The following is a 9,826-nucleotide window of genomic DNA, read 5'->3' on the forward strand; positions in this document are numbered from 1 at the left end:
TATGGAAGCCGAATACGTAGCGGCTAGTGAAGCAACTAAGAGGCTGTTTGGCTGAGGAAGTTCCTTAAAATTTGGAAAGTTGTTCCAAATATGGATTTGGCCTACCACTCTTTATTGTGATAACAGTAGGGCTGTGGCAAATTCGAAGGAGCCTCGAGTCATCGTCGAGGTAAGCATATAGAACGGAAATATCACTGATTAGGAGATTGTTGCATCGTGGTGATGTGATAGTCGAACAGATCGCATTGGAGCCACAACATTGCTGATCCCTTTACAAAGGCCCTCACGACTAAAGTGTTCAAGGGTCACCTGGAAAGTCTGGGTCTGCGGAACATGCAGAATCTTGTTTAGGGTAAGTGGGAGATGATACTGGGGTATGCCCTAGTTTATTGTATATTGTACATTTTTATATTGTATTGTACATTAGTCTCCCGAGTCATTAGGACAAGTGGAAGATTGTTGGGATTGGTGTCCTAATTCTCCCAAAGTCTCGTTGTAAAGATGCACATTCTTAAATGAATAAAATATGTGTTATTTATTTCTGGCATTTACTCATATTCAATAAACAAAGCTCCTTGGTTATCTTATATGAACTTAAGCATGTATATGTGATATATAAGTGGATCATGTCTTAAGTGATAACTTAAATCGGCCTGTAGTATAAGGATTAAGGTAAGATACCTGATCCTAGTGACACTACGGATACGACCCGCTTTGTAGAGGTTTGCAAGTGTTGTAAACTACTACAGATGGTAGATCCTGACCATTCGTGTGGAGACGTGGAGCGAGGGTGTTCTATACAAAGAGTTTGTATAAGACCTGGACCACGAGATGACTAGACTCTGTATATAACGCCGTTGATACTAGAGACTTGCATCTCACCTAAACGACCATAGGTGACACAACCTCAATCCTGAGTGTTCTGTGAACTTCTACATTTGAGGGTGGTCCTTTGATTAGTATGGGTGAGAGTGGCCAGATTGCCAACTTAACATGCCTACCTTTTTGAGGACTTGTCTGATCTGGGAGCTGGGAACTCAATCCACAATATGGAATTCACTTCTTTCCCGAAGTGGGATAAGTAGAGAGATTTCTCCCTTAAGGGTTGATTCCAAGGCTTTGGATCTACAGGTCCATAAGGTCCCCTTGGTAGCTTGGATTCATGTTGAAGGATCAAGTTCTTGGTGTGGATTTGAAATGTTCAAATTGACAAGAGGTATTTTGATTATATATGATATAATCGGTATGATGTATAAAATACATCTAGTAGAGGATTGATGTAAATGAGATTTACATTAAGTACCATGGAATAGAAAAAGAACTATGATTTATATGTTTTATGAGATGAAATATTAAAACTATAGGTTATAAATATAGTATGATATGTTGGTTATCATTTATATTTATAATAATATTAATTATTAGATAATTAATACTTTTCTTTTAAATAACCAAAAGAAGTGGATGGTTATTGATCATGGTAACCGTGAGTTTAAAAGGAAATCAGTTTCCTATTTTGAGAAGAGTTTTTTTTTACAAAAGATTGAAAAAGAATTTGAGTTTTCTCTCCAGCAAAAAGAAACTCACGGAAGTCGTCAAGTAAATACAGATTTACTAAATGACGACTGGGGGGAGCTAAACGATCACATAGCTTGCTAGACGATCGCTGGCCCAAGGTAAACAATCGTGTAGAATCGACCGAGCTAAACGATCACATAATTTTTGCTAGACGATCGCATAGTTTTATCTAAATGATTGGGCATCGACCTATATGATAGGTCCTCGACTTCTCCCACTTGACCAGTCATGTACGCGATCGTTGTTTCCTCCGCTCGTCTGCCTCACACCAAGTCCGAACAGAGCCCACCTTTTGGATTCTCACATCGAGAATACCAAGGTCACCTTGTTTTTGATGTCAGACTCAACTCAACACTGTCGAGGTTTTTCGAAGGCCGTTCGTGGTGCTGCGGAGGCCATTCGTTGTTGCGGAGGAGTTCGTGATCGAGGAGATCATTGAGGACGAGCGCGAAGTGTTCGTGCAGTGTTACGGTCGTGTAGATCGAGCGCTCGTGGTTGCTGTTGTTCGATCAGAGTGCGCATCGGAGCGTGGAGACATTTCTCCCATTGTTAGTATAGTTTTTCCCTCTGTACATTTGTTGTTCATGCTATAATTTCTCTGTATATTTGCATAACTGTTTGTATTGAAGTCGACTATAAATGATTTGTTGATTCATGATTATAATTTGGAATAGTCTTGCTTTCACTGCTCATGGAAATCATCGCTTCTGATTTCCTTCACGTAAACCATCAGTTGATCACTTTAAAGTGTTCGGGTGCATTGCCTATGCATACATTCCTGACGAGAAGAGAAGAAAGCTAGATAACAAAGGTAAAAAATGTGTCTTTCTTTGCATTAGTGAGCAATCAAAGGCTTACAAACTGTTCAATCCAATCACAGGTAAAATTGTAATTAGCCGAGATGTTATATTTGATTAACTAAACACTTGGAATTGGACAGAAGATACTCCAGAGCAACAAACAGTACCTGTGAATTTTGAAGACAGTGATGAATCTTTGACACCTCAACTTGAAAATTCAGTACAACAATCAGTTGAGCTTGAGGCTATTGAGTCTCAAACAGGATGTGCAAGTTCTTTAAGATCACAACGAGTTAGAAGGAGACCAACATGGATGGAAGATTATGAGGTTAGTGGTGATCTTTCTGATGAGGCATTTGTCCATTATGCTTTATTATCAGAATGTGATCCATTAATTTTTGAAGAAGTTGTCAAAGATATAATATGGAAGCAGGCCATGGATGAAGAGATTAAGTCGATTGAGAAAAACAACACTTGGAAGCTATCAGAACTTCCTAGAGGGCAAAAATCCATTGGTGTTAAATGGGTTTACAAGATGAAGTTGAATAAAGATGGCTAAGTAGACAACTTCAAGGCTCGTCTTGTTGCAAAGGGGTACAAGCAACAAATTGGCATTGACTACAATGAAGTTTTCGCTCCGGTTGCAAGACATGATACGATTCGAATGGTGTTAGCATTGGCAGCACAAAGCAATTGAAAAATTCTTTAAATGGACGTGAAATCAGCCTTTCTGCATGGCAACTTGAATGAAGAAGTTTATATAGATCAACCCTTGGATATGTTCAACAGAATAATGCAAGAAAGGTATATCGCTTTAAGAAGGCTTTGTATGGATTGAAGCAAGCTCCTAGGGCTTGGTACAGTCGAATTGAGGCCTACTTCATTAAAGTTGGATTTGAAAAATGTCCATATGAACATACTCTCTTTATTAAATTCCAACATCCAAACAAGATTTTGATAGTATGTTTGTATGTAGATGATTTGATTTACACAGGAAATGACTCGATTATATTTAAAGAATTCAAGCAGTCCATGATGGCAAAGTTTAAAATGACAGATCTAGGGATTATGCATTTTTTTCTCGACATTGAGGTAATACAATCAGTAGCGGGAATTTTCATCAATCAGAAGAAAAATGCACTGGAGATCTTGGATAGGCTTCAAATGGAGAATTGAAACTCAACCACAACTCCAGTTTTACCCAATTTGAAGCTCACAAAGGACCATGAAGGAAAGAAGGTCAACAATACTCTCTATAAACAAATGGTTGGAAGCTTGATGTACTTAACAACTACAAGGCCTGATATTATGTATGCTGTAAATTTAATTAGCAGGTTTATGGAATCTCCAACTGAGCTTCATTTCCTTGCTACCAAAAGAATCTTACGTTACTTAAAGGAACTCCTGGTCTTGGCATACTTTATCAAAAAAGAGAAAAACTAAACCTAGTTGGTTTTAGCGATAGTGATTATACAGGAGATTTAAATGATAGAAAGAGTACTTCAGGGTATGTTTTCATGCTTGATTCAGGAGCTATCTCATGGTCTTCCAAGAAACAGCCAATTGTCACATTATCTACCACTAAAGCTGAAGTTGTAGCAACAACATCATGTGCATGTCAAGCCATTTGGTTGAGGAACATTCTTGAGAATTTGCATTATAAGCAAGAAGAAGCATCTATCATTCATTGTGATAACACATCAACAATCAAGCTCTCAAGAAATTCTGTCTTGTATGGACGAAGCAAACACATTGATATAAGATACCATTACTTGAGGTATCTTACAAATGATGGAATTATCAATCTAAGCTACTATAAAAGTGACAGATATTTTAACCAAACCTCTCAAATTAGCAACATTTTGAAGCTTCGAAGCTTACTTGCGGTGGTTTCATCTACTACTTTAAACTAAATACTAAATTGCATAATTTTAGTTTAAGGGATGGTGTTAAAAATAGAATTGATTATATTTAGTTTCTTGTTGCTAGTCTTTAGGGGTGCTATTCTTTGTGCTAGTCTTGTGCTATTTGTTTTGGGTGGTTAGTTTGTTATTTATGGTGTACTTTGAGCATATATAAGGTCTAATTGGAATGAAATTCAAGTACTGGAGTTTTATATCACTTCCTCTCTTTTATTAGTTCTCTCCATTCTTTTCTATCACTAGGGAGTAATGGTTTGCTGGATTTGTATGTTTTCTGCTTTAAATAAAAATTGACATAAAATTTATATTATTAACTTCAAGGTTAGAGATTTAATTCTCTCATTCCATATATTGTAAACAAAAATGAACAGTTGAGATCCACATGTGTGGGAAGGATTGTAGAGTGGTAATAATCATTAAAATAAAGTGATGCAGCTTTATCATACAAATCCTCAAAATAAAATGTATATAACAAGACCTCTAATGGAAACTTAAGTTTATATCACTGCTGACAAAACTGGTAAAATAAAAACAATCACTTCCCCTGCAACCCAGTAAAATATACATAAAACTAGTAAAATAAAAACAATCATTAAAATAAAGTGATGTAGCTTTATTTTCACTTTTTGGTTTTCTGTTTTTTGAAAAACAAAAACCACACATGTTTTGTGACAGTTTTTTTTTTTTTTTTTTTTTTTTGGTTTTCTGTTTTTCAGAAATAAAAAACCAAAAAGATTTTTGATAATTATTTTTAGTTTTTTTTTTGTTTTTAAAAACTGAAAAAAATATATTTGATATGTGTTTTGGTTTTCTATTTCTAAAAGTAATAAAAAAAAACTTTTGATGACTTTTTTAGTTTTATTTTTTATAAAAATATTTAAAATTATTTTTTTAACTAATATATATAATTATACAAGCATATTTTTATTTAATTTTTTTTCAAAAGAAATTCATATAGATAAAACAATATCAATATTTTAAATGCACTTATTGATCACAAATACCAATAAATTCACTTATCTATTTAAGACAATTTTGTTTCCTCTATGACATTCAAGGTGTCATGAATAGTCGTCTGTTGAGTATAGAATATGTCTTGTGATACATGTCTCACCGGCCTTAGTGCAGTGGGAGATGGTTGGGATTTTTGTCCTAAAGCCCCGTAATTTATTAGTTGATTAAATTAATCATTACTTATGTGAGATTAATTTATCCATTAGCCGAAAAAAATCTAAAGTTATTATATGTAGTCTTGAACAGTATGTAATTGACGTACGAGGTGGACCATGTTCAAGAAATAACCTAAAGGTGTATAGTATATGGATAAGGTTGGGTACCTTATCTTGGTGACGCTATGGATACGACCCACATTGTAATAATTACAAATGGTTTGATCCAACAAATTCATGTGGATACATATGAGCGGAGGTATCCTATACAAAGAGTTTGCATAAGACTGGATCACGAAATATTTACCCTTTAATTGTAAATCCGTTATTTGATCAGATTAATATTTCATAGGATGATCATGTGTGACTCAATCTTAATCTTGAGTGATTTATGAACTCCTATTTGTGAGCTCAGTCCTTTGATTTGCAAGGGTGAGAGTGACCCAAGTTGTCGACTCAATAAGCCTGTCATTTTGGGGACTTGACTAAAAAGGGAGTTGGGAATATAACTTCACAAGATGGAGTTTACTCCTTCCCACATAGGGCAAGTAGATGAGTAGTTCCCTTAAATATTGATTTCGAGTATTGAACAAGGGGCCCCATTCTCTCATTGGCGAGAGACAGATTTAGTTTATGGTTAGATTTTAAACAAATTGTTCATTAGACGAATCAGTGGTACTTAAGGAAAAGATGTAATTACATGGGTAAAATGGATATTTGACCCAACTGTAATTATGAACGACTCTGAAGGATTGACTTACTTATACTGATTATATCCATGGACACAACTTGACCTACAGTACATAACAATTCAACTATGGGTCTATAGTGATTTGCCCTATAGTTAATCAATGAATGTTAATTTGTTTAATTAATTCATTTTGGATCATTGGAGCTGATTTGTAGGACTATAAGGTCCCCTTGCTAACTCACTAGAACCAACAAGGATCAACTACGTTGAAAGAAAATTTGAAATGTTCAAATTTACGAGAGAAAATATTAATTGTATTGGATACAAGTAATTAGATGATTTATTATAAAGTTTATCTGAATGAGATTCAAATTATAACTTTATAATACGAAGAATTAATTTATTTGAATATGATTCAAATAAATAACTATTTATTTGGATGAGATCCATATAAATAAATAATCTATTTAATTTGAATAAGATTCAAATTAAATAGATAGTGGGAGAATTAATTTATTTGTGTTGGGTTTTATGTCCTAAAACCCGTGGTTTGTAAATAATAAACGAATTCTATTTTACAATAAAGTTGTTATTAAGGTTTATTTAGTAAAGATGTTATTGAATATGTGAATTGCATTTAAGAACCACTAGCAATGACATGAATACTTGAACTTTAAATGGAGATATAAAAGTGGATCAAGTTCGAATAAATAACAAAAACAGTCTATAGTATAGGGATAAAGTTGGAGCGTCCTATGCAATGAGTTTGCATAAGACCGGACCGCAAAATAGTCACTTTTAGTTTATAATGCCTTTTACTGTTAAGATTGACTATTTTAATACGATGACCTAGGTAACTCGATCTTAATCTTGAGTTAACGATGAACTCCTGTTTATTTGGGATTATCCTTTAATTTACATGAGTGAGAGTGGCCCAAGTTCGTCAGCTCAATAAGCCTATCATTTTTGGGATAAGACTAGATAGATAGTTGGGGACATAGTCTGCAAGATGGAATTCACTCATACCCGATTTTAGGGATAGTAGATAGGTTGTACTCTTGAGTGTTGATTTCGGGTCTTGAACAATGAACCATACCCTTTCATTGGCTCGAGAGGGACTCGGTTTGGTGGTTGGACCACAAATCAATTGTTCATTAGAGGATCAATGAGACTTAAGGAACAAAATATAATTGTAAGGGTAAAGCGGTAATTTTGACCTAACTGTAACTGCAAACAATCTGTGAAGGATCGACACTAATCATGGTTATATCGAGTTGATAGAAATATATCTACAGTGAGAAGAGTGCAACTATTGGACTATAGTGGAGTGTCCCAGTAGGTAAGAAGGTTGGTTAACTAGGTTAAAGAGTTTAGCCGGTTAATCTCAGATTGTTAGAGCCCATGATCTGTAGGTCTATTAGGTCTTCCTGCTAGCTCATATCGGACAAAACCTTAGAACAATATAATGAGAAAATTTGAAACGTTCAAATTTTTATTTAAGAAATAAGCGTTAATTATATTTGATATACTCAACGACTTATCGTTTAATAAGGAATTAAACAATATGGATAATTGAAAATATTTAAATATTATACACATGAATAGGGATTCATGATCAGGATTGATGTGATTTATTAATTTAATGTTTGATAGTAAATTAATATTATTAATTAAATTATTTAATTAATTATCTAGAATTAATTTTATTTAAAATATTTAATATTTGATATTAAATTAACATTAACTAAAAATTTAATTAATTATTTAAAATTAACTATTCGAATTAGTTTTATTTAAAATTGATTTAAAATTAATTATATGAATTAATTTTATTTAAAATTAAGAAAATTTCATTTAAAATTGAATTTTAGAAATTCAAAAATTAAATGAATTTAAAGTTAGTGGAATTTTCTCACATTTTGCCTCTCTTAAACACCTCAAATCCCACTAGATTAATCCTTAATTTGCTGTCACTTCACTCAATTTATAGTGAATGTTTTCTTCATTAAATAGAAGAAAAATTTGTTGAGATTGAGGTTGGAATTGCTGGCTTTTCAAGTTGTATTTTTCTTCTGAAAAATCATAGCTTCAAACTCTCTCCAACTTCTTTTTTTCCTTAAAATTCATCACTATTTTGGATCTCACAATCCATTTTAAGGCCGGTAGTGTGGAAGACTCTAACGGTGGTCCACGAAGTGTTCATGATAAAAAACATCAAAAAGATTGCTTTAATTTTGAGCTACATCAAGGTTTGCTTTACAAACTTTGTTTTTTCCGGTTTTAAATAACCATGTTTAATCCTTAAATTAACGTAATTAGAGTGCTTTATATCTAAATTGCTTCCGCTTTCATGTTCTTTACTCTTACAATTGGTATTAGAGCATGTTTTAAGCACTCAATTTGCATTAATTTAAGCTTGATGGGTGAATTTCATGAGATGAATGTTGTGGTTGCTAAAGTTGGATATGTTAAGGTTTTGGCATCAAATTAAGCTTCATTTTGTTGAAATTATTGTAATTGTCCACTTGCATATGGGCTTTAATGTGTAAAGAAAGGGTTTATAATTTTGCTAGAGTCGTTAGAGTTGAAATTAGGTTTTAATTTGAAGAAATTTGGAACAAAGCTGAAACAACGAGCTAGAACCTGAGGCGGAGTGTTGCAACGCTGTATAACAGTGTTGCAATGCTGTTCATCATTTCTCCAGAAACATGCGTGCGAGGAAGAACAGTCCAACAAGATCGGTTCAATCTGATTCAGCTCTATTCCAGTCGATTCTGCCCTATTTGAAGCCTTGGAGGTCCGGTTCAAGCTGTTTTCACTTGGTTGGGCTGGTTCGAAGTGTTTGGGAGCAGTTCAAATCGGTTTTTCAATTATTATTGTAATAATTTAGTTGTTGATAGCTTAGAATGCCAAAATTGATCCATTAATTATGCATTATGAATGTACGTTTTAATTAAATTAAATTTGTTTGAGCATGAAGTATGCCATATAGATTTAAAATTCCACCATAAGATAAACATGTTTCATGCATTGAAAGTATGTTATAGATGTTATTGATAGAGTAAACATGCAGAATACGGAAGCTAACAAAATCATCAAGCACTCTAATTACATTAATTTGAGTAACAAGCATGCTAAAACACATAGTTATTCAAAGAAAGAGTTTCAACTTGAATACCTTTGTAGATTACCACTTAATCCTTGCAAGCTCCACGAAATTGACCTTCAATCTCTTCAGTAGACACCAAGAGTGTAGTCTTCACTATTCTCAACCTTGGATTGAGTGGTGGAGCTCCAATTGAGACGGAATTTTATGTGAATTTGAAGGGTTTGAGAGAATAAAAAATCCAGTAGAATTTTCTCTCAAAATTCAGTTGCATGCCTTCAATCTGATCAAATTAGAAGTGTTTAATCAACCTAAACATGCAAGCACTCATTTAATCAACTATTTGATACTTTAAATAGCATTATATGAGTGGGCTAGGTATTAATTTAGGAAAAAATCCATTATGAAAGTGAATTTTGGACAAATCCACTAACACAATTAATTTTCTATTTTAATCACATTTATTTTAACACTAAATTAAGCATAATTTAAGTTCAATTTCTGAAAATTCATTTTCTTTTAAAATTGAAATTAATTTAATAAAATAAATTTAATTAATT

Source organism: Benincasa hispida, chromosome 3, assembly GCF_009727055.1.
Source record: "Benincasa hispida cultivar B227 chromosome 3, ASM972705v1, whole genome shotgun sequence".
Classification (NCBI taxonomy): Eukaryota; Viridiplantae; Streptophyta; class Magnoliopsida; order Cucurbitales; family Cucurbitaceae; genus Benincasa; species Benincasa hispida.